At 45.7% G+C, this 26494-nt stretch overlaps 1 protein-coding gene across 2 annotated transcripts in view; it reads left to right on the forward strand.

The window, feature by feature from the left end:
* The first annotated feature begins 1214 nt into the window (after nt 1-1214).
* Nucleotides 1215-26494, forward strand: part of LOC129192110 (transcription regulator protein BACH2-like) — a 56985-nt gene continuing 31705 nt past the window's right edge. For both annotated transcript variants that reach the window (XM_054795691.1, XM_054795692.1), the window contains exon 1: nt 1215-1416. The gene's annotated coding sequence lies outside the window, so the exon portion shown is untranslated. The remainder of the gene's footprint in view (nt 1417-26494) is intronic.

The raw sequence follows: 26494 nt of genomic DNA on the forward strand, positions 1-26494 counted from the left end.
CCCCAGGCCTGGCTCCAGGGTGAGGCCCCGGTATCCCACTTCCGGGCGAGGTGCGGTCTCTCCTCGTGTGTTTATTCATAGGGGTCTTCTGAATCACTCTTGGTCTGGCCCGTCACCCAGGACCTGTTTGCCTTGGGAGACCCTACCAGGGGCATATAGCCCCAGACAACATAGCTCCTAGGATCACTCGGGCACACAAACCCCTCCACCACGGTAAGGTGGTGATTCACGGAGGGGAAGTGTGTTACTCTTGTGCCAATTTTGATACTCCATTTTATTTGTTGTTTTTATTGTGTGTGCTTTTTAGGGAGTGTTTTTTTTCCTTGACAGAGACGGGGTCTATTTCTTCCTTTTCATGGAAACTGTTTTGCAAGATCCTGCAACTGATGATCAAACATAACATTTTTTTTCTGGAATATTTCTACTTTATGCTACTAAAATGAGGTTATTTTTCCTCGTAATACTACAATGTTATTCTCGTGAAATTATGACTTTTTACTTGTTCAATTACACCTTTTTTTTCTCAATATAATTGTAATAATACAGTTGTTTTTACGTTTCTGCTGCTGTTTTTTTCCTAATATTTCAACTTTCTTCCTGTAAGTGTTCTTCTGGTAATATTATGACTTTATTCCCATCATATTATAACTTTTCCCCCCAAGCTAATTATTGAAAAATGACAACTTTATTTTGTGTTTGTCATGATATCATGACTTAAAAAAAAACGATGTTTTTTTTATATTTCAAGTTTATGCTACTAAAATTGTTATTTTTTGTCATATTACTTTATTCTTGTAAAATGACAGGTTTTTGTCTTGAAATTAAAACTTTTTCCTCGTAATATTTTCACTTTATACTCGTAAAATTAGAGCTGTTTTTTTTCCATTTCTGCTTTCAAAAAAAATGATTGTTATTCTTCTTGGAATTTTTTTCGCTAAATATTATAACGTTTTCCCCAACCTAATTATTTGAAAATGACAACTTTATTTGGTGTCTCTCATCATATCATGACTTTAAAAAACACTGCAGTCGTGGGCCTGATATGGTTTGATTGATATCATACTTGAGTTATTTGCAAGCTGTTCTGCAGTCAGTAAGGATGCATTTACGTCTTTCAAGAGAATGATTGTCGTATTTGACGCAAACGAGCGATGTGGAGTGGGAGGGGGGTGCGGTGGGGGTGGGGGCTCGTTGTGAATGAGCGTTAGCATGACGTCAGCAAAGCAATGTCAACAATGCAGGAGAAAAAAGGCGTCACATTCTACACGCACGGAGCCGTCCGCGACACACCGATTGATGCCGAAATTCCAAATCATTCCCAATCTCTGAGCAGGGTGGGATTAACCAGGATGCGGATGGACTTTTACTTGTGAGAAGCTACCGTGCGCGAGCAAAAAACAAAAAACAAGAAAAGGGGTGAGTTTGCGGCGAGGTTACGTTGACATCTTAAACGAAAGCACCGGTTGTGGTTCACTAGTGTGTTTGTTTTGGTTGCAGCCACGCTTTGTGGCGTTTTCTTGCTTCCCGTTGACTTCATAAACACGCGAACACTTTTCCTCTGCGCTCCAACAGCCTCCTCGGAGGTCCATGTGTCGTTTTTAGTCGCAAACGTCTGTTGTTTGTGTCACGCTCGGGAACAAGTTGGCGTTTGTTTTATTTGGGTGTGATTAAAGGAGCAGGGCGTGCAGTCAGATGTCAGAAAGACGTGTTGTTTGGAGGTGAAGATGCTGTCATTTGATGGAGAGAAAGACGCTGGCCGGGGACAAAGGAGCCAGGCAGCCCCCTCCGCATTATTCCCGCCCTGCCCCCCCTATTCCCGCCTTCTGCCGCGGAACGCTTGGTTCATACAACGGGCACAAAATTTGACGATTCGTCCGTAATTGAGTGCAAATGTTCTCCGATGGGGTGCTATGGGGGATGTGTGCGAGTATTTTGGGGGAGGGTGGGTGGGGCGTTAGAGGAGCTATTAAACGTCATAAACGCTGCAATGACATTCACAACCAAGCTTGAAAACCTTGTCAACTTGCATTGTTGTATAACACACCATCCCTTTGTCCTGGGCTACCTCGCACAGCTTCATCTTGTGCTTTTATCTCATTTCTTGATGACACGAGAGCTGTTGGAGGCAATGAAATATTTAGCACAGCTGCAGATGCTTTTCCTTATTGACGTGCAACAAATGCGTTTTTCACAATGTGTACTAAAGGTCACAATCATCATAGGCAATGATAGAAATAACCCAAGACAGATATTATAATCATGACAACAACAATTGGCTCAAAGGGAGTGGGAGGAAGCCCAGGCATATGAAATCCCGCCCCTTCTCCGTGGTCGTACATCTATCTTGCCTCCATACTACTACGACTACTATTAATGATGATAATAGCACAGCAAACAAAAATAAATATATATACAGTATAGTATACAATATATATATATGTAGATATACGGAACAGAATGGAAATGCACAAATAAACAGAAAATAAATGAGCTGGAAAAGGAGTGGAAAAAAGACAAACTTATTTACTCCCACCCCCTCCCCCTTTCATATGCAATACCTAATAATACATGGCCTGTCACAATAAAAACATTTGCTGGTCGATCATTGTGCTGCAGATTATCATTGATAATCGATATTATCAACAACATTTTTGAGACCATTTTTTCATGAATTGTTATTTCATAAACAAGCTGCATTCCGTTTGCAGTGCAGCGAGCGACACTGTCTGTGAGCGTGCACTATTTTGTTTATATTTACATAACGCCTCAGTTTGCTGTCGGGACGAAGGTTACGTAATACAAATTGTTCGTGTTCCCCCTCTTCCTCGTCACTACTTTGCAACAAATGTGACATACTGGTTCGTTGGTGTTCATGCGCTCACCTTGTTCATTCTGTTTAAAACCCAAATATTCCAACACGGGGGCTGTGGCGTTTGCCTCAGAAACCATCGCTCCTGTGCCTTCATTCATGTTACCGTATGCTGGCTCACGACACTAAGTGCTAACCCTCGCTGGTAGCCCCGCCTCCACAAAGAGGCTGAATGAGAGGACAGGAGGGTTCACCATAGAACCAATGCACATAGACAGATGCAGAGTGAGCCCTCTTGTCATCCGACCTGCCTGGTTTGGAGAGACACGCATGAAACAAGCATGCATGCACACGTCAATTTATCGAGGCCGGCATAATTATCGACTTCCTTTTCTATTAATGGATTTTTCAATGATTGTGACAGGCCTCAATATGACATACATACATATAGCGGTGTGAACAAGTGTTTGCCCCTTCCTGATTTCTTATTTTTCTGCATGTTTGCCACACTAAAATGTTTCAGATCATCAAACAAATGTAAATATTAGTCAGTGACAACACAACTCAACACTTGATGCACTTTTTAAATGAAACTTTTTATTATTAAGGGAGAAAAAATCCATAGCTACATGTCCCTGTATGAAAAAGTGATTGCCCCCTAAAGCTAATAAGTGGTTGGCCCCCCCTTAGCAGCAACAACTGCAATCAAGCGTTTGTGATAACTTCTCCTTCAGCACAATTCATGCTTCCATTTATCACAGCAAGTCTTCCAGGTCCTGAAGCAGCTAAAAAGCTCCAGACCACCACACTACCACCACCATATTTTATTGTTTGTATGATGTTCTTTTTCTGAAATGCCAGACATAATGGGACACACACCTTCCAAAAAGTTCAACTTTTGTCTCGTCAGTCCACAGAGTATTTTCCCAAAGGTGTTGGGGATCATCAAGGTGTGTTCTGGCAAAATTGAGACGAGCCTTAATGTTGTTTTTGTTCAGCAGTGGTTTTGGTCTTGGAACTCTGCCATGCAGGCCATTTTTGCCCAGTGTCTTTCTTATGGTGGAGTCATGAACACTGACCTTAACTGAGGCAAGTGAGGCCTGCAGTTCTTTGGATGTTGTTGTGGGGTCTTTTGTGACCTCTCGGATGAGTTGTGGCTGCGCTCTTGGGGTCATTTTGGTTGGCCGACCACTCCTGGGAAGGTTCAACACTGTGCCATGTTTTGGTCAGTTGTGGGTAATGGCTCTCACTGTGGTTGGCTGGAGTCCCAACGCTTCCATCACGTATGATGAATAAATCTTTGTGTTATATATTTAAATATATTTTATGCATGGTAAAAGTGCTAAAAGGCCATAGTCAACCACAAAAGAGTCATCATTTGGGGGTGGGGGGGGCAGCCTCACTAAGGATCGCTGACACACACAACAGAGCGAGGCAGACCTACGTGTGAGGATACAAGAGAACATCGCAAATCCATCTGTATAGATATGACGATGCTTGATTTTGATATCATGCTTAAAAGAAATATAGATATATCATCCAGCCCTACGTATATGTCTTATTTTCTCTTATGATGTCGACTATATTGGGTAATAGGAGTGTAAAGGTGACTATAGGGGTGTTATTTCATGTCTAGAGGGCTCTGATAATGGTAAAAAGTGTATTTAGAAGGTGGTTTTTCCATGTGTTATTTTCTCATACACCTATAAGAAGTCATAATGATGAGATACATTGTAATACTTAAGAAGTAGGAAGAAGCAGATATTGTTTGATCCTATCCCCTCTTTGTTTCACATAAATTGCTAATACACTCCTGATCAAAATCTTAAGACCAGTTGAAAGATGGCTAGAATGATCATTTTGCACATTTGGATCTTAATGAGGTTTTAAGTAGAGCTACAATATGCAAAACAAGAAGGGGGGGTGAGACAACAAGCATTTTGAAAAAGTTATTTATTGAAAACAACAATTCAACTGAAATAGTTTATCAGCTGATCAAAAGTTTAAGACCACAGGCTATAAAAGCCCAAATGTGCTCCAAATGTTGATGTAGTGTCATCATTCCCCCTGTCATGCCCTCCTGATGGTGAAGCTAAGAAGCTTTCTCTTTTCCAACGTGGTGGGATTGTGGAGCTGCATAAGCAAGGCCTCTCGCAGCGTGCCATGGCTGCTGAGGTTGGGAGCAGGAAATCAGTCATTCTACATTTTTGGAAAGATCCTGAGCATTATGGAACAAAAAAGTCAAGTGGTAGACCCAAAAACATTACACCTGCGCTGAGCCGGAGGATCCCATTGGCTGTCATCAAGACACAGGGCGGTCTTCCACCCACATGAAGGTCCTGATTGGTGCCGACTGCAGCGCAATAACCATCAGACGCCATCTGCAGGAAAAGGATTTGGACTTTGCCAGGGAGCATCAAACATGGGACATTGAAAGGTGGAACAAAGTTTTATTCTCTGATGAGAAAAAATGTAACCTTGACGGTCCAGATGGCTTCCAACGTTACTGGCATGACAAGGAGATCCCACCTGAGATGTTTTCTACCCGGCACAGTGGAGGGGGGGGGCCATCATGGTCTGGGGTGCTTTTTCATTCAGTGGAACACCGGAGCTTCAGGTGGTGCGGGGTCGTCAAACGGATGCAGATGTTGGGGCGGGCATCCCTCATGACTGAGGGCCCTCGTGTGTGTGGTACCAGCTGGGTTCTTCAACAGGACAACGCTGCAGTTCACAATGCTGGCTTGACCAAGGACTTCTTCAGGGAGAATAACATCACTCTTTTGGACCATCCTGATTTCAATCCCATAGAGAACATTTGGGATGGATGGCAAGGGAAGTTTCTAAAAATGGCCATCAGTTCCAGACAGTTGATGGCCTTGGTGAAGCCATCTTCACCACTTGGAGCAATGTTCCCACTAGCCTCCTGGAAACACTGGCATCAAGCATGCCCAAAGCCATCTATGAAGTAATGAACAAGAACGGTGGAGCTCCTCATTACTGAGTCCTACTGACAACATTTTTGGTTCTGCTTTGGAGAGTTTTTTGTTATTTTTTGAGCAACGGTCTTAAACTTTTGATCAGCTGATAAACAACCTATTTCAGTTAAATTGTTGTTTTCAATAAATGACTTTTTCAAAATGCTTGTTGTCTCACCCCCCCTTCTTGTTTTGCATATTGTAGCTTTACTTAAAACCTCATTAAGATCCAAATGTGCAAAATGATCATTCTAGCCATCTTTCAACTGGTCCTAAGATTTGGATCAGGAGTGTCCATTTGTTCACTTCCTGTGTTCAACATACAGTGTGTACACTTTACCAAATCTAACATTAGCATGTTAGCATTTCAAAATATACATGTATATGGTATAATATTTATGGTGTAAATCACAATATGGGGTGGGGGGACGGGACTAGTATTCTACAATATTCTTATCTATGCGGAACAGAAACCTGGCATGAAAAAAAGCACATATGAAAATGGAGGCGCATTGTGGTGTAGAGTCAAGTGTAACATGTCACACACGTCCAAGTGAAGTAACTGCACAAAAAGTGGAAGCCTTATTCAGATGAAAACATGAACTAGTACACCCTCTAGGAATGACATGGACAACGTCAGACCACCAAAGTAAGCCTTAATCAGCAGCCAGATATCTTTAAATGTGCACCACAGATGAGGATTTTACTAGTAGGTACTAGTAGATGTAGAAAATGTCACAAGAGGAAAAGGATGCACTCCCTGCATGCAGCCTTTAGCATGAAAAAGGACATCATGACGCAGCACGTGAAGAAAATAGACAAGAAGCAAAGTGAAATGAGATGAAGTTCATTTCTATACTGTAAGGAAATGTACAATACATGAACAAGCTGAACTCCACTGCCACAGTTTGAAGTATGAAGTTGCCATGGAAACAGGGCTCTTTCATCATATGAGAGCTAACGGCCCTTACATACATACATACATACATACATACATACATACATACATACATACTTGCATACATACATACATACATACATACATACATACATACATACTTGCATACATACATACATACATACATACATACATACATACATACATACTTGCATACATACATACATACATACATACATACATACATACATACATACATACATACTTGCATGCATACATGCATACATGCATACAGTACTCTGAACCACCTATTTGTACAATATACTGCATCCAATGTACAAAAATGAAGAATCATCAAAGTAAAATCTTGTCTTTTATGGTACACTGCTTTGTCAAATGGAGAAAGTGCGGTCTGTTGTTGCCATGGCAACCATGGATGAAGCTATTTTAGCACGGACACAGTTGTAGGGAACTTTTAGGGCAGCTCAGATATATATATACACACACCCACACACATATGTACAGTATCTATATGTGCTTTCTGATGTTTTATTGTTTACAAGCATTGTGTTCACAGACTGCAAAGGCTGTGATTGGTCGCCTTGTGGAGCATTATTTCCCGTGTATGTGCATCCTGTTCACACAGCCCACCACCGTGAAGGTCTGCAATAAAGATCAGTGCTGTAACGCGTTAGCTCCAGTTGCAGTAACCCTTCTGTCTTTAAAGACCAGCGTTGGATGGCATGGAGATGAACAAAAGGCTACAAGTCAAATAGTTCACCAGGGTTGTGGTTCCTCAGAGTTGAGCAGAGAGATGTACAAAGTGCGCCGCTGAGGCCATTTGCGGTCTCTCGCTCATTTTATTTTGGCCCGTTGCACATTATCTCATTCAATCCCAGCCAGTTTTTCAGAAGCCTTCCCCTCCAGTAGCAGCCAGTTTAGATTTAGACTGATCTTTCAAGGCACACAGAATATTGTGTTGCGTAGTTATATGAACGTAGAACCTACCGAAAGAAAGATTTTTCTACCTTTTTGCGTTCCTTAGTAATCAGCAGTAGAACATTGGTACGTTTCAGGAAAATATCAGTTCCTGACAATAAAAGAGAGAAAAGCAGCTTTTTGTGAAAAGACACAGTTCAAGCATAACTTTCACTTGACACCAATTTAGCCAAAATATCTAAATAACTCTGCCACAATATAAATGACACAACAAATGGTTGTTTTCCATGAAAATAAGAATTTACTGCAAATATAACACCATCAACTACTTACACATTTTCACATTTGCAACCGAACTGTGTGTGTGCACGCGTTAAAACTTTCCTTCAATGCGTAACCTTCTGCATGCTACACCCCCCCCCGGCCTTTTCACTGCTTGCTGTGGAGCTTTATTACATGTGGAAAGATGTGCTTCTGCCACCTTGTGGCCATCTCTTCCATTGTGCACTTGCATCATCACCTCTGTTTGCCTCTCTGTTTGTAAATCGGGCGTTGGGGCTGAAAAAAACGTCTTTGGTCACAGAAAAAACAGCTTAACACGAATATTGCAATTAGAAAATGAAATGACAAATGAGAAAATGTGAAATGTATTTAATTGCATTTTGTCCGTAGTTAACTCCTAATTCATATGCACATGACAATAAAACTCTCTTGTATCTTGTATCTTGTATCTTGTATTAATTGCAGGTAGAAATAAGTTTGTTTTTATTCTTAATAAGTAGGGATGTAAATCTCTATGTGATAAACATGTACACATGTAGATACACAAGTTAACATACGGTTAACAAAAATATAAACGCAACACTTACAAAAAAAACGTGTTCCACATCCACAATATCAGCATTTCTCTCCAATATTGTTGCCAAATGTGTCTAAATGTGTGATCGTGAGAACTTCTCCTTTGCTGAGATCATCCATCCCACCTCACAGGTGTGCATATCAGCATGCTGATTAGACACCATGATTAGTGCACAGGTGGGCCTTAGACTGCCCACAATAAAAGGCCACTCTGAAATGTGCAGTTTTATCACACAGCACAATGCCACACATTAGAGGGGGCGTACAATTGGCTTGCTGACAGCAGGAATGTCAACCAGAGCTGTTGCTCGTGTATTGAATGTCTGCCATTACAGAATTTGCCATTACATCCAACCAGCCTCACAACCGCAGACCATGTAACCACACCGGCCTAGGACCTCCACATCCAGCATGTTCACCTCCAAGATCTTCTGAGACCAGCCACTCGGACAGCTGCTGAAACAATCGGTTTCCATAACCACAGAATTTCTGCACAAACTGTCAGAAACCGTTTCAGGGAAGCTCATCTGCATGCTCGTCATCCTCATCAGAGTCTTGACCTGACTCCAGTTCGTCGTCGTAACCGACTCGAGTGGGCAAATGCTCACATTCGATGGCGTCTGGCACGTTGGAGAGGTGTTCTCTTCACAGACTGTTCAGGGCAGATGGCGGACAGCGTGTGGCATCGTGTGGGTGAGCAGTAACCCTAACCCACCAATAAAACCGAACTGCACATTTCAGAGTGGCCTTTTATTGTGGGCAGTCTAAGGCACACCTGTGCACTAATCATGGTGTCTAATCAGTATGTTGATATGCACACCTGTGAGGTGGGATGGATGATCTCAGCAAAGGAGAAGTGCTCGCTATCACAGATTATGGACTAACCCAAATTTTGGCTCACAGTTCATGTATTGAAATGATGAACTATGATAGTGATCACAATGATAATACTGCATTGAAACAGTCACACATAATAGTAGTAATGAAATGATGAACTATGATAGTGATCACAATGATAATACTGCATTGAAACAGTCACAAATAATAGTAGTAATGAAATGATTATCCATGATAGTGAACAGAATGATAATTACTGTAATGCACATCATTGTAAAAAAAACCCAAAAAACTATCGTCATACTGCTGATATCACCGTCGCTGTAATAAAACCAACAACATAATAACACCCTGGATAACTCAGTGAGTAATGTGGGGAAGTACGTATGTACTGTGAGTGTGCATATGTACAGGTATCTCTGTATGTGGGGAAGACTTCATATATATAAAGGTGCAAGAATGTGTGGGCGTTTAATTGTCACTGAGAATGCATGAAAGGAAAGGGGCCGCCTTCCACCTCCCAGAGAGCCCCGCCCCAAATAGCCAGGCCAAGCCCCTGCTGTCAGAAGGCCACCAGGCCCACAGGGGCAGGCAGCAGAAAGATCAGTGCCCCGAGAGCCAGCCCAGAGAGCCCTCCCCCCCGGGAAGACCAGCAAGGGGCCGAAGAAAGGTAATCCCAGCCAGGGACAGGGCGCCGGCGGGCCAGAAGACTGCCAACCTCTGAGACCAGCGAAAGATCACACCCCACAAAGGCAGACGAGTACCGGGGGCCACAAACTGGCAGGCCCAGAGACGCCCCCACAACCGGAAAGAAGCCCGCCCGCGCCGGAAGCGCCAATCCCCGCCCCCCGCCACACCCACCACCAGGGAGCGGAGCCCGGCCCGCCCCGGGCCAACCCCCGCCCGACCTCCGACACAGGGCCGCCCCGCCCAGGGATGCAGGAGGCACACCCTCCACCCACCCAGCGCAGGCACGGGCGGCAGAAATGTATCACCCAGCACTCGACCCCACGGAGCAAACCCCTGTATGCCCCTCCCCCCCCAAAATAAATAACTAAAATAAATAAATAAATAAATAAAAGTACACACACGCACGCACATATACACACCCTTACGCCCCCACGCGCACGCACATACACACTCCAACGCACTCAAGCGCGCACACCCACGCACGCACACACACCCACGCACGCACGCACACACACACACAGTGGTCGACTGCCCGACACCCGGAAGCCTCACCCAATCCCCCGTTGGTAACCCAAGGAGCAGCGGAGCCGGGGACCCTGGGGTCCCAGACATACAATCCAGAACCCAGGCGCGGAGATCGCGGACCGCCGGGGAGCAGGAAGACACCAGGCCACACCCTCCCAACGGTAGGACGCCGCCAGCAAGGCAGACAGGGGAGCCAGCGAGGAGGAAAGCGGAAAACCGAGCAGGCGGACGGGAAAACGGGCGAGCAGCCAGGCGAACCACCACACAGCGGCAACCGACACCCGCGGGCCAGCAAACCCCGAAGAGGGAGCGGGAGAACCGCACCCCAAGCCGCAGGGAGGCCAAGCACCAGAGCCGAGAAGGCGAGACCAGCAGCAGACCAGCCGACGGACCCCACAAACCACCAGAAGCCAGACCAGCCACATGCCACCAGAGCCGACAACGCACCACCCGTGCACGCCCCACCCCCCGACAAGCCCGCAGACAGACTGGGGGAGGCGAGGACACAGACAGCGGCCCAGCAGAGCACAAAGCGCAACGGTGACAAACGCCCAAGCGCCCGGCAGAGCACATCCCCCCCCCAGCGGGCCCGGCCCCAGGGCACCAGCCCCCCATCCCCACCCCGCCACCCAGGCCCACAGTACCCGCAAGCATGACCAAGCCCCAACCCACCAGCCGGCCCGGCGCCCCAGCAGCCGCCACAGCGCAGCAACCACCAACCCCCGCGGCGGCACACGGGCCAGCCGCAGCACCAGCACCGCCCCCCGGAGACCGCGGAACCCGCCCCAAGAGCGCAGATGCGCCCGCAGCACGTGTCAGTCCAGGGGAAGCACCGCAAGCCGCCCCCCCCCGGCGCAAGCCCCGGCATCAACAGGCCCCAGAGGGCCACCCCAGGGGAGGGTAGGCGAACCAGACATAGGCATCCCACAGGCCAGGCCACCCCGGGCGAGCCACCGCGACGGCCAGGCCCCCAGCCAACCCCGCCAACCCTGGCGGGCAGGCGCCGCGATGCACGAGGCACCCCAATCCAGCCCGCCCCACCCGTGTATGTAATAAGGTGTGATTGTGTCTATAATGCAATTAAAAAAATAATAAATAAATAAAATAAAATAAAAGAGGACAGCTACGAAAAGCTGTCCTCTGTGTCCAGTACTACTACTACTTGATGGGTGTATCTGTGTGCATGTATATGGGGTGTATGTGGATGATAGCTAATGATGCAATTAAAATTGGGAGACAGCTGCCGCTCGGAGGGTCCCTCACCTGACCAGCCCCCCCAAACCCTAAGTGTCTACTCTGCGATTAAAATTGGGGGGCAACAGGTCAGTGGCACGGCAGGAGCAGAGGAGCCCCCAAGGCAGCTCCCCTCCCCAACCACGCCCGACCGTAGGCCACCCCCCCAAAGTCCTATATATATGTGAGGTGGTGCAGTGGCACAGGAAGGACGGGGCCCCCACACCCCAACGCCGCCCAAACCGAGCAGGGGGGGGAACAAGGACACATGACCGACCGGCCACCCGCCACAGGCCGCAGGACACACCACAGGCCCTACCCGGCCCGCCAGGATGCCCAGTCCGGCCCACCCAACCCCCCAGAGGCGATACCCCCAGCGTCCCCCCAACACCGGAGCCCCACCGGAGGTAGCGTCCACAGCTCCACCCCCAAACCGCCAAACACCACGGACCAGCCACACGCCCCAAGGCAGATCCGACCGCCACCAGGACAGCGGGAACCGCGCCCACACGCCTCCCGCATACCACCACGGCCGGCAAGGGAGCAACACCACGACGACCACAAGAGCACCAGACCCCACCCACGAAGCACGCAAGCCAGAGGGGCCAGGGAGGGACAGAGAAGCAAGCACCGCACGACAGGGCCCACGAAAGGAGCGGCCCCCCGCCCAAGCAGATGCCCCCGCCTGCCCCGCCCCCCGCCACGCCGCAGACCGGCCACCGCTCCACCCCCTGCCCATCCACCAACACGCCAAGGGAGAAACCCCGGAGGGAGAGAGACAACCGCCGGCCAGGAAGCAGAGACCAGCCAGACACCAGCAGGTAGCAGGGACCGCCCGCCAGCCCCACCTTCAAACCCCCGGCCAAAGCCACCCCCCGACCGCCCCACCCTGGAGCAAGCATCCCCCCGCCGATCCCGGCCAGCGCCACGCAGAAGAACACCACGCCGCCCGCCCCCACGCGCACCCACCCGCTTTAGGGAATTAATTATTGGTGCCCATATAGACTGAAATTCTGACATTTGTTCTTTAGATTCAGCAGACATTCTCTCCATAGCTATATGATCTAACAAAAGATTTTTGTAAAGAGCTATGTTCACTTTCTTCCTTGATTTCCAATTGATGAGAATGGTTTTCTTGGCGATGCTTAATGCAGTGATGAGAAGCTGTGTTTGGTTTGTTTCTACATCAATTGTGGAGAGATAGCAGGCATAGTAAAGGGGAGGTAGGAAAGGAGAACCCAAGTGCCAAAGATAGGTACTCACACACTCGGTGCCAAAAATGTTTAATGGGAGCACAGGTCCACATGGAGTGTAAGTAGTCATCTATTCTATGGTCTGAGCACAGATGTTAGAGTCAGTTAAGCCCATTCTAAACATTCTATGTCCTGTGTAGTGTACTCTATGAAGGATTTTAAACTGAATCAGCTGTAGGTTGGGATTATTGATTAACCGGGAAGCATTAAGACACATTTGCTTCCAGAATTCAGGGTCACAGCTTGTAGATAAATCTGAGCTCCATTTGGAGATTGGTACTCCGATTGTGTTGTCATTTTTGGAAAGTAGAACATATAATTTAGATCATGTTTGAGGGGCAGATATTTAAAAAAATTGGTCAATAGTGGTATTGCTTGTTATTTTTAGAAATTCCCAGCAAGCTGTCAGAGTGGTGCTTATATTTATACTTTTAAAACAATTATTTTTCCGAAGGATTTGGCTAATGAAGGGCAGGTTACAAATTGGGATTTCGTGGCTAAGTGATTGTTCGATGTCTAGCCATAAATAATCCAATGGGTTTCTATGTGTTCAAGTCATGGGTTACACACATACACAGCGGGTTATTCAAAATAGTGACGTCACTGTCAAAGCAGAGTGATATGGCGGCGCTGCCTTGTGGAATGTGTACAATGAATCCAAATCCGACTTGAAAATGTAATCCACACATAAGGTCCACAATAAGGTTCTCATCAATATTTCAGAATAATTCAAAGTCATATTGCTGGGATATCTAAATTCATTCCTGGCAGTGATTATTTCCAAGATAAAACGAGTTAAGGCCAGCCTGGCTTCTTAAAACGTAATACATATAAAAATGAGCCATATGAGCCAGTTTATTGAACGGCTCTTTGAAATGAACGACTCACCAAGATCCGACTCCCCTCAAAGAGTCATAAATCCCATCTCTAGTGCACACGTTAATCATGCATCAAAAAACATAGTGTGGTTCATGGAAACTTTAGGTCCACGGCAGAGAGCAGGGATCTTGGGCTGGTGACCACTGATTCCACACTTATTACCTTATCATGTATAATTATTATTATTATTTGTTGTTATATATTATTGCACTACAAATTGGAAGTAAACTACTCCGTATTATTTATTTATGTATTTATTCTTGTTCTATTTTATTAATTTCTCTTGGAGATGACTAAAGTAGCTATCTATTTCCACGGCTCTATTCTATCCACATCTCGTTTATGCTGCAGTGTCGAGACTCTGGCGAGCGTTGACATGCACCTCCAAAAAATTGTAACCTTGCATAGCCTTGCATTGAGTCAATGTGGACCGTCATGGCTGTAATTGGTTGGCTTTCAGTCCACTATTTACTGTGTTGATGTGACTCCTTGACAGGGCATACAGCCCATCTTCTCCACCGATTTTGGATCAACATGTACCAAGAAAGCCAATGAGCTAGTTGGTTGACCAGAGTCATGGTTTCTCACAAGGTCGACTCAGCAGAAAAACACTGCCCCCTAGCACCTTGGCATCCAATCCAGCCCGCCCCACCCGTGTATGTAATAAGGTGTGATTGTGTCTATAATGCAATTAAAAAAATAATAAATAAATAAAATAAAATAAAAGAGGACAGCTACGAAAAGCTGTCCTCTGTGTCCAGTACTACTACTACTTGATGGGTGTATCTGTGTGCATGTATATGGGGTGTATGTGGATGATAGCTAATGATGCAATTAAAATTGGGAGACAGCTGCCGCTCGGAGGGTCCCTCACCTGACCAGCCCCCCCAAACCCTAAGTGTCTACTCTGCGATTAAAATTGGGGGGCAACAGGTCAGTGGCACGGCAGGAGCAGAGGAGCCCCCAAGGCAGCTCCCCTCCCCAACCACGCCCGACCGTAGGCCACCCCCCCAAAGTCCTATATATATGTGAGGTGGTGCAGTGGCACAGGAAGGACGGGGCCCCCACACCCCAACGCCGCCCAAACCGAGCAGGGGGGGGAACAAGGACACATGACCGACCGGCCACCCGCCACAGGCCGCAGGACACACCACAGGCCCTACTCGGCCCGCCAGGATGCCCAGTCCGGCCCACCCAACCCCCCAGAGGCGATACCCCCAGCGTCCCCCCAACACCGGAGCCCCACCGGAGGTAGCGTCCACAGCTCCACCCCCAAACCGCCAAACACCACGGACCAGCCACACGCCCCAAGGCAGATCCGACCGCCACCAGGACAGCGGGAACCGCGCCCACACGCCTCCCGCATACCACCACGGCCGGCAAGGGAGCAACACCACGACGACCACAAGAGCACCAGACCCCACCCACGAAGCACGCAAGCCAGAGGGGCCAGGGAGGGACAGAGAAGCAAGCACCGCACGACAGGGCCCACGAAAGGAGCGGCCCCCCGCCCAAGCAGATGCCCCCGCCTGCCCCGCCCCCCGCCACGCCGCAGACCGGCCACCGCTCCACCCCCTGCCCATCCACCAACACGCCAAGGGAGAAACCCCGGAGGGAGAGAGACAACCGCCGGCCAGGAAGCAGAGACCAGCCAGACACCAGCAGGTAGCAGGGACCGCCCGCCAGCCCCACCTTCAAACCCCCGGCCAAAGCCACCCCCCGACCGCCCCACCCTGGAGCAAGCATCCCCCCGCCGATCCCGGCCAGCGCCACGCAGAAGAACACCACGCCGCCCGCCCCCACGCGCACCCACCCGCTTTAGGGAATTAATTATTGGTGCCCATATAGACTGAAATTCTGACATTTGTTCTTTAGATTCAGCAGACATTCTCTCCATAGCTATATGATCTAACAAAAGATTTTTGTAAAGAGCTATGTTCACTTTCTTCCTTGATTTCCAATTGATGAGAATGGTTTTCTTGGCGATGCTTAATGCAGTGATGAGAAGCTGTGTTTGGTTTGTTTCTACATCAATTGTGGAGAGATAGCAGGCATAGTAAAGGGGAGGTAGGAAAGGAGAACCCAAGTGCCAAAGATAGGTACTCACACACTCGGTGCCAAAAATGTTTAATGGGAGCACAGGTCCACATGGAGTGTAAGTAGTCATCTATTCTATGGTCTGAGCACAGATGTTAGAGTCAGTTAAGCCCATTCTAAACATTCTATGTCCTGTGTAGTGTACTCTATGAAGGATTTTAAACTGAATCAGCTGTAGGTTGGGATTATTGATTAACCGGGAAGCATTAAGACACATTTGCTTCCAGAATTCAGGGTCACAGCTTGTAGATAAATCTGAGCTCCATTTGGAGATTGGTACTCCGATTGTGTTGTCATTTTTGGAAAGTAGAACATATAATTTAGATCATGTTTGAGGGGCAGATATTTAAAAAAATTGGTCAATAGTGGTATTGCTTGTTATTTTTAGAAATTCCCAGCAAGCTGTCAGAGTGGTGCTTATATTTATACTTTTAAAACAATTATTTTTCCGAAGGATTTGGCTAATGAAGGGCAGGTTACAAATTGGGATTTCGTGGCTAAGTGATTGTTCGATGTCTAGCCATAAATAATCCAATGGGTTTCTATGTGTTCAAGTCATGGGTTACACACATACACAGCGGGTTATTCAAAATAGTGACGTCACTGTCAAAGCAGAGTGATATGGCGGCGCTGCCTTGTGGAATGTGTACAATGAATCCAAATCCGACTTGAAAATGTAATCCACACATAAGGTCCACAATAAGGTTCTCATCAATATTTCAGAATAATTCAAAGTCATATTGCTGGGATATCTAAATTCATTCCTGGCAGTGATTATTTCCAAGATAAAACGAGTTAAGGCCAGCCTGGCTTCTTAAAACGTAATACATATAAAAATGAGCCATATGAGCCAGTTTATTGAACGGCTCTTTGAAATGAACGACTCACCAAGATCCGACTCCCCTCAAAGAGTCATAAATCCCATCTCTAGTGCACACGTTAATCATGCATCAAAAAACATAGTGTGGTTCATGGAAACTTTAGGTCCACGGCAGAGAGCAGGGATCTTGGGCTGGTGACCACTGATTCCACACTTATTACCTTATCATGTATAATTATTATTATTATTTGTTGTTATATATTATTGCACTACAAATTGGAAGTAAACTACTCCGTATTATTTATTTATGTATTTATTCTTGTTCTATTTTATTAATTTCTCTTGGAGATGACTAAAGTAGCTATCTATTTCCACGGCTCTATTCTATCCACATCTCGTTTATGCTGCAGTGTCGAGACTCTGGCGAGCGTTGACATGCACCTCCAAAAAATTGTAACCTTGCATAGCCTTGCATTGAGTCAATGTGGACCGTCATGGCTGTAATTGGTTGGCTTTCAGTCCACTATTTACTGTGTTGATGTGACTCCTTGACAGGGCATACAGCCCATCTTCTCCACCGATTTTGGATCAACATGTACCAAGAAAGCCAATGAGCTAGTTGGTTGACCAGAGTCATGGTTTCTCACAAGGTCGACTCAGCAGAAAAACACTGCCCCCTAGCACCTTGGCATCCAATCCAGCCCGCCCCACCCGTGTATGTAATAAGGTGTGATTGTGTCTATAATGCAATTAAAAAAATAATAAATAAATAAAATAAAATAAAAGAGGACAGCTACGAAAAGCTGTCCTCTGTGTCCAGTACTACTACTACTTGATGGGTGTATCTGTGTGCATGTATATGGGGTGTATGTGGATGATAGCTAATGATGCAATTAAAATTGGGAGACAGCTGCCGCTCGGAGGGTCCCTCACCTGACCAGCCCCCCCAAACCCTAAGTGTCTACTCTGCGATTAAAATTGGGGGGCAACAGGTCAGTGGCACGGCAGGAGCAGAGGAGCCCCCAAGGCAGCTCCCCTCCCCAACCACGCCCGACCGTAGGCCACCCCCCCAAAGTCCTATATATATGTGAGGTGGTGCAGTGGCACAGGAAGGACGGGGCCCCCACACCCCAACGCCGCCCAAACCGAGCAGGGGGGGGAACAAGGACACATGACCGACCGGCCACCCGCCACAGGCCGCAGGACACACCACAGGCCCTACCCGGCCCGCCAGGATGCCCAGTCCGGCCCACCCAACCCCCCAGAGGCGATACCCCCAGCGTCCCCCCAACACCGGAGCCCCACCGGAGGTAGCGTCCACAGCTCCACCCCCAAACCGCCAAACACCACGGACCAGCCACACGCCCCAAGGCAGATCCGACCGCCACCAGGACAGCGGGAACCGCGCCCACACGCCTCCCGCATACCACCACGGCCGGCAAGGGAGCAACACCACGACGACCACAAGAGCACCAGACCCCACCCACGAAGCACGCAAGCCAGAGGGGCCAGGGAGGGACAGAGAAGCAAGCACCGCACGACAGGGCCCACGAAAGGAGCGGCCCCCCGCCCAAGCAGATGCCCCCGCCTGCCCCGCCCCCCGCCACGCCGCAGACCGGCCACCGCTCCACCCCCTGCCCATCCACCAACACGCCAAGGGAGAAACCCCGGAGGGAGAGAGACAACCGCCGGCCAGGAAGCAGAGACCAGCCAGACACCAGCAGGTAGCAGGGACCGCCCGCCAGCCCCACCTTCAAACCCCCGGCCAAAGCCACCCCCCGACCGCCCCACCCTGGAGCAAGCATCCCCCCGCCGATCCCGGCCAGCGCCACGCAGAAGAACACCACGCCGCCCGCCCCCACGCGCACCCACCCGCTTTAGGGAATTAATTATTGGTGCCCATATAGACTGAAATTCTGACATTTGTTCTTTAGATTCAGCAGACATTCTCTCCATAGCTATATGATCTAACAAAAGATTTTTGTAAAGAGCTATGTTCACTTTCTTCCTTGATTTCCAATTGATGAGAATGGTTTTCTTGGCGATGCTTAATGCAGTGATGAGAAGCTGTGTTTGGTTTGTTTCTACATCAATTGTGGAGAGATAGCAGGCATAGTAAAGGGGAGGTAGGAAAGGAGAACCCAAGTGCCAAAGATAGGTACTCACACACTCGGTGCCAAAAATGTTTAATGGGAGCACAGGTCCACATGGAGTGTAAGTAGTCATCTATTCTATGGTCTGAGCACAGATGTTAGAGTCAGTTAAGCCCATTCTAAACATTCTATGTCCTGTGTAGTGTACTCTATGAAGGATTTTAAACTGAATCAGCTGTAGGTTGGGATTATTGATTAACCGGGAAGCATTAAGACACATTTGCTTCCAGAATTCAGGGTCACAGCTTGTAGATAAATCTGAGCTCCATTTGGAGATTGGTACTCCGATTGTGTTGTCATTTTTGGAAAGTAGAACATATAATTTAGATCATGTTTGAGGGGCAGATATTTAAAAAAATTGGTCAATAGTGGTATTGCTTGTTATTTTTAGAAATTCCCAGCAAGCTGTCAGAGTGGTGCTTATATTTATACTTTTAAAACAATTATTTTTCCGAAGGATTTGGCTAATGAAGGGCAGGTTACAAATTGGGATTTCGTGGCTAAGTGATTGTTCGATGTCTAGCCATAAATAATCCAATGGGTTTCTATGTGTTCAAGTCATGGGTTACACACATACACAGCGGGTTATTCAAAATAGTGACGTCACTGTCAAAGCAGAGTGATATGGCGGCGCTGCCTTGTGGAATGTGTACAATGAATCCAAATCCGACTTGAAAATGTAATCCACACATAAGGTCCACAATAAGGTTCTCATCAATATTTCAGAATAATTCAAAGTCATATTGCTGGGATATCTAAATTCATTCCTGGCAGTGATTATTTCCAAGATAAAACGAGTTAAGGCCAGCCTGGCTTCTTAAAACGTAATACATATAAAAATGAGCCATATGAGCCAGTTTATTGAACGGCTCTTTGAAATGAACGACTCACCAAGATCCGACTCCCCTCAAAGAGTCATAAATCCCATCTCTAGTGCACACGTTAATCATGCATCAAAAAACATAGTGTGGTTCATGGAAACTTTAGGTCCACGGCAGAGAGCAGGGATCTTGGGCTGGTGACCACTGATTCCACACTTATTACCTTATCATGTATAATTATTATTATTATTTGTTGTTATATATTATTGCACTACAAATTGGAAGTAAACTACTCCGTATTATTTATTTATGTATTTATTCTTGTTCTATTTTATTAATTTCTCTTGGAGATGACTAAAGTAGCTATCTATTTCCACGGCTCTATTCTATCCACATCTCGTTTATGCTGCAGTGTCGAGACTCTGGCGAGCGTTGACATGCACCTCCAAAAAATTGTAACCTTGCATAGCCTTGCATTGAGTCAATGTGGACCGTAATGGCTGTAATTGGTTGGCTTTCAGTCCACTATTTACTGTGTTGATGTGACTCCTTGACAGGGCATACAGCCCATCTTCTCCACCGATTTTGGATCAACATGTACCAAGAAAGCCAATGAGCTAGTTGGTTGACCAGAGTCATGGTTTCTCACAAGGTCGACTCAGCAGAAAAACACTGCCCCCTAGCACCTTGGCATAGAATTGCACGGCATGCACTCAACTTTGACAGAGAACATTTTACGGATCTCTTCAGACATTGGAACAATTCCGTGGCATTTTTCCTGATGTGAAAGTGTTGGGCAGTGTTGTTAATTTGTTTTTTGGTCCAAGTACAACCCTGCCACTGAGCTGGCAAACCATCTGGCATGGCTGGCAGTGATTGGTGCGGACGTGGGGCAGATGGTGAGATGATGCTCAGACGTCATGGACTTAAAGCCCCATTGTTCAGGCAGGGTTCACTAAGCTGAAGTTAAAGCCGTTGTTTAGCTCAGGGAGTATTATATTGGGCTATAGCTGCTCTGTAAATACAATAATCTCTCGTTTATCACGGTTCATTGCTTCCAGACCCAACTGTGATAAGTGAATTTCCCCAAAGTTAGATTCCTTCCTAGAAATGTAATATGTTGGTAGTTAGATCATAGAAAACCTGTTTACAACCTTCTAAATACACTTTTTAACATGATTAGAGCCTTCTAGACATGAAATAACACCCCTATAGTCACCTTTACACTCCTATTAGCCAATATAGTAGACATAATAAGAGAAAATAAGACAGAGAAAACCTGTTTACCACCTTCTAAATACAGTTTGTAACATGATTAGAGCCCTCTAGACATGAAATAACACCCCTATAGTCACCTTTACACTCCTATTACCCAATATAGTAGACATAATAAGAGAAAATAAGACAGAGAAAATCTGTTTACCACCTTCTAAAGACAGTTTGTAACATTATTAGAGCCCTCTAGACATGAAATAACACCCCTATAGTCACTCCTGTTACCCAATATCGTAAGTACTGTTGGGCGTCGTTTTAATTTGAACGATTCAGATTCCAATTTCTCATTTTGATTCTGGTACCCAGCGAGTCTGATGCTTTTAAGAGGCGTGGTTGTAAAGGTTTGCATGGCTTAAATGAGGGCGCTAACCAGAATTTTGTTTGGATGAAATGCCTGAACTTCCCCATCCAATTTTTTAACGATACAAACTTTTTGTCTACTTTAGTACAAATTTCCCACAGATCTATTTTCACAGGAGTACACTTTCACAAAAGTGTTTTCTTTGAAAAAGCTGATTTCCACGTATGTTGTTGTGTCTGTGAGTGTGAGTGTGAGTGTGTGATGCTGCAGGCACTGAAACATGAACTAACCTGGGTGCAGACTTGTAAACGCTTTGTCTCTGAGCTATTGTCAGGTTCAAGCAACCTAAAACATTCTAAACACACTAAGAAAGAAGAAAGAAGACAACAAGATTGCTTTTACTCGCGAGGAGAACAGACAGAGATGTACTCAGTTTACAGCCTCGATCCGTTCTGAGTAAACTCTGCGTTCTCCTGCCTTTTATTCTGTTGGGGATTCCCTAGTTACACAGAGCACGTTGCAGCTCTAAGGGGAGGGGGAGCACAACAGCTGCAACGTGCCAATACAATCTGTATCTAACTGTGTATGTGGGGGTGTGTGTGCGTGTGTGTGTTCACATAAACAATCAAGAGTGTGAATCTGTAAACATGCGGCAGGCTTAGAAACAGAAGGTTCAAAAGGTGAATAAGGTGAATAAGATGTAAGCACATCATAAATCCAACAGTTACACCAGAACATTCCAAGCATCTGTTGTTTAGCAGTTCCTGTTTGTTCTTCTTGATCTACAAAGAGTCTCTGTGGATGAGTGCATAGAAAAGATAACAAGTAAACATGACTAAGGAAGGAACCAAATCAGCTGAGCGCTCATGCGGTCAAGAGGAGTTCCTTCATCTTCTTCTCCGTAGCCCCATAAAACTGTACTGCTCAGACACACACACATACAGAGGTTATAGTGGTTCAAACAAAGGAAGATACATTCTTTAAGACAAATATATGATAACATTTATATACATTTCTCCAACAGCTATGAGTCTTAGCGGAGTCTGACCTTGTGTGCATCAATATGAGCGTGAGCTACCATGTTGGTTGGTTGCTGCCTTAATGTGGCTCCCCTGGTGTTGTTGCCAATACCCTTCTCTGCTTTGCTCATGTATTGATCCATACGCCTCCTCACGTTGGCTGCTATGATGACCGATAGGAGTTTCCTTGTGGTGCTCGGGCAGGTTATTGGTCGGTAGTTTAATGGTACCGTTCCCTCCTGGGCGTTTTGCTGGACGATAATTGTCCAACAAATGATTGCACTTGAACCATATTATTGTCAAGATCATTTTGAGACCATTTTTTCACGGCTCTAATGATACTGTAAGGCATAATAATGCCGGTACACCGTATCAAAAGCAATCGACTTTAATTTCTCAAGAGTATTTCGCATTGGAATTTGAATGTCAAGAGCTTTTAAATCAAATTCATTAAACTGAAAATGACAAAAATTTCACATCAGCTGATCAAAGGTTTTAAGGCTACAGCTCCCAAAAATAGCTCATAAAATAAAATAATAACACGCAGGATGGCCCAAAAGAGTGAGCTCATTCCCCTTTGTGAAGTGCAGCGTTGTCCTGTTGAAAAAGCCTGGCATTACCACACAGACCAGGGCCTTCAGTCATGAGGGATGCCCCCTGCGACATCTCTACATAGCCGGTGCCAGTTTGACTCCCCTGCGCAACCTGAAGCTCCACTATTCCATTGAAGGATCATGATGGTAGAAAACATCTCGGGTGCCAGTAACGTTGGAAGCCATCAGGACCGTCAAGGGAGAATAACACTTTCTTCCACCTTTCAATGTCCCATGTTTGGTGCTCTCCTGCAAATTTCAAACATGCTTCTTGCTTCCTAAAAGCCTTCTCTGGCAGGTGGTGTCTGATGGTTGTCGGGCTGCACTTGGCACCAGTACCAACCTTCATTTGGGCCGAGGCTGGTCCCGTGTCTTGACGGACAGCCAATGGGATCATTATTCTGGGTCTACCGCTTGACTTTGTTGTTCCATGACCCTCAGGATGTTTTCAGAAGTTTGAAATGACCGTCTTACTGCGTCCAACCTCAGCAGCAATGGCGCGCTGCGAGACAATTCCACCGCTTTCAAAGAGAGAAAGCTTTTTTGCCTTTGCCATCGAGAGAGCATGACTGTGTGAATACCTGACACTAAGTCACATTCAACCCACATTTTGACCAACATTTTGCCTTTTAAAGGGTGTTCTTTTCAACTTCCGGTGAACAGCCTTTCACTATAATGCTTCTCTGCTATACGTTGCTTTTTTGTCTACCTCCCATTTCTTCTTTTTGCATTTTGAAGCTCTACTTTAACTGGCCTTAACACGTTAATCCAGAGTGTATAACTCAGGTTGTCACGTCTTGGCTTTGGCATTGTGGCGATGAGTTCCAGTAGCGTGGCAAGCTACAACAAGCAATGTAACCACAAACTTAAGATGCACGCACCTGACCTAAATAGAAGGAGCGCTCAAATTAGCAACAGGTGCAAGTGATAAAGGAAAACGCAAAGCAGGCGGACACAAACCAGGCAAAACAGGAAGAGCTACCAAAATAAGAGCATTAAACAGGAACCAAGGTGTAAAAGTGGAAACAAATCTAACTGTCTCGCTGGCTAACCCATGGATCGTGACATGGGGGTGTCCAAACATTTTTTTTTAAACCAACCCAAACAAAACATTTAATGTATGTATATATATTTACACATATAAAATATATTTATTCATTTTATCAGTCACCAAGCATATTATTATTATCATCATTATTATTATTGTTATTATGAACTGATTCTCCTTACAGTACTTTTTGACTGTTTTTTATCTTTACAAATATTAACGTTCTACTTGTATTCTCATAATATTTTGACTTCATTATCATAACATTATAGCATTGACCCTACCTAATTTTCCTGTTTCAACTTCATTATTTGTATGGTTTGTTTCTTGTATCTTGTATTATTAAGTTTTTTTCCTGTAATATTTCATTTACATTTTTTTCCTGTTAATGTAATGAAATACATATACAGTATATATCAAATATAATTTACTCCCTTAATGTTTTGTCTTTATTCTTGTAAAACTAGGCCATTTTTGCTGTTGTTTTTAAAATGTTATTGTTTCATCGTATTTTTTAGAATGTGCCGAGTGCCAATAAAAATAAAATAGGAGGCCCTAAATGGCCCCCAGGCCGCACTTTGGACACCGCTGGACTAAGTGCATCATCAGCATTCATCTGACAAGTTACATTTGAAGGACAGTTCTTTGGCAATTCGTGAATGTACAAACTGAAAAAGAGTGGTCCCAAGAGTGAACCTTGAGGTACACCCAGGGTGTACCTTGATGTAACAAAGCATACTTGTTGTCCCTGTGCAATATATGACTCTATCCATTTCATTGTGGTCAAGGAGAGGTTAAATAAGATCATTTGGTCATTAGAATGTCATGGTTTAGGGTATCAAATTCCTTACGCAAATCAAGAAAAACAGCTCCTTTGACACCACCTGCACGTAATTTTGAGTTCATGTTTTCCATGGCCATCTCAGTGGAATGGTATTATGGTATTTTCTGAAGCCAAACTGCATAGAGACTGTTGTTCAGGTGCGTGGGTTTCTGTCATAAAACGGCCCAATTTTAGAGTGAAAAAGGCCAAATGAGCGGGTTTCACAAAAATGAAAAATCATAATTTTAATAAAAATCAAAATTCCACAAATTTGTGGGTTGGTGAATGTTGAATTACAAAAATGCAGGGATTGCACTGGAGCAAATATTTCATGAATAGAAAATAATGTTATTTGTTCTGCGACATCAAAACAAAATAAAAACCTCATCTGTGGGGGAAATAAATGCTTCATGTTAACAAATGAGTCATGAAGATGATTATTTCATCTCCCTCACGAGGCAGCATAGTGCCAACATGTGCGTTGTTTGACGCCCACATACGAGCACATAGCAGATACGATTAGCACCACATTCCTCACAGGTCGCATAGGCAGCCTCCTGTGCAGAATATACAAGATGCAGTCTCGCTACGTCCAAATACATCATTTCGGATATCGATTACATCCACAGACCCAGATGTCCAGACATCCTGAATCTGTCAAACTGCCCAGCGGATTTGATTTGATTTGTCTGAGAGATGTAGGACATATCGGACATATATGTCCCCACCGAGAGCTTCTTTCCTGACACTTCAGTTCTTTGGGCTAAGATCACTGGGAAGTGCGGATTAGGTCAGGCTTGTCAGATTTCATACAGCATGGGAACACAGCATTGGAAGGCATGCCAGTTGTACAACAGCAGTTTCTCCATCTTCTCAAAATTAATAATTGCATGTATTTAAATAAAATAGTGATGCCGCTCTTCCAGTGCGCACAGCATCAACTACAGTTTGAAAAGACAAAATACAGTGGAGGGCCGCACGGTGGCCACACAGTCAGGAGATCGGGAAGATCTGGGTTCTCCATTGGGCATCTCTGTGTGGAGTTTGCATGTTCTCCCCGTGCGTGCACGTTAGGTTAATTGACGACTCCGAATAGTCCATAGGCTATATGTGCCCTGCCATTGGCTGGACACCAGTCCAGGGTGTACCCCGCCTCTCACCCGAAGTCAGCTGGGATAGGCTCCAGTATACCATAAACCTCACTGTGATTGGTTTGTTCAGCTCCGCACACGACAAGTGTCATTCATATCAAAGTTGTGGGCCACACGAATATTAATTTTTCATATTAAGACAGGGGGCACAAACGATCGTCCCGGGGGCCGCGAGTCTGAGACCCCTGGTGTAGGCTGCATACGCTACCACTCATGGATTTGTGACTCTAATGCATTAATAAAGTTGACAATAAAGTTGAATCAATACAAGTTGGTTCCATTCCCAGTGTCACAGTGCCCTCTACTGGTCAAGCTGCAAACTTACCTGCAAATGCAATAACAACAGCCTCCATCTTCACTCACCAAGAAGACAGTTCTGTCTCAAGGTATGTTGATGTATTTTGACTTGTACGTAACTTACAAATAACGTGTGTAAACGGGCGTCAAAGATCGTATAACTTATTGCCCGCGGATGCGGGACGTATTAATCATACGTT

The sequence above is a fragment of the Dunckerocampus dactyliophorus genome, chromosome 13 (genome assembly GCF_027744805.1).
Source record: "Dunckerocampus dactyliophorus isolate RoL2022-P2 chromosome 13, RoL_Ddac_1.1, whole genome shotgun sequence".
NCBI classification, from domain to species: Eukaryota; Metazoa; Chordata; class Actinopteri; order Syngnathiformes; family Syngnathidae; genus Dunckerocampus; species Dunckerocampus dactyliophorus.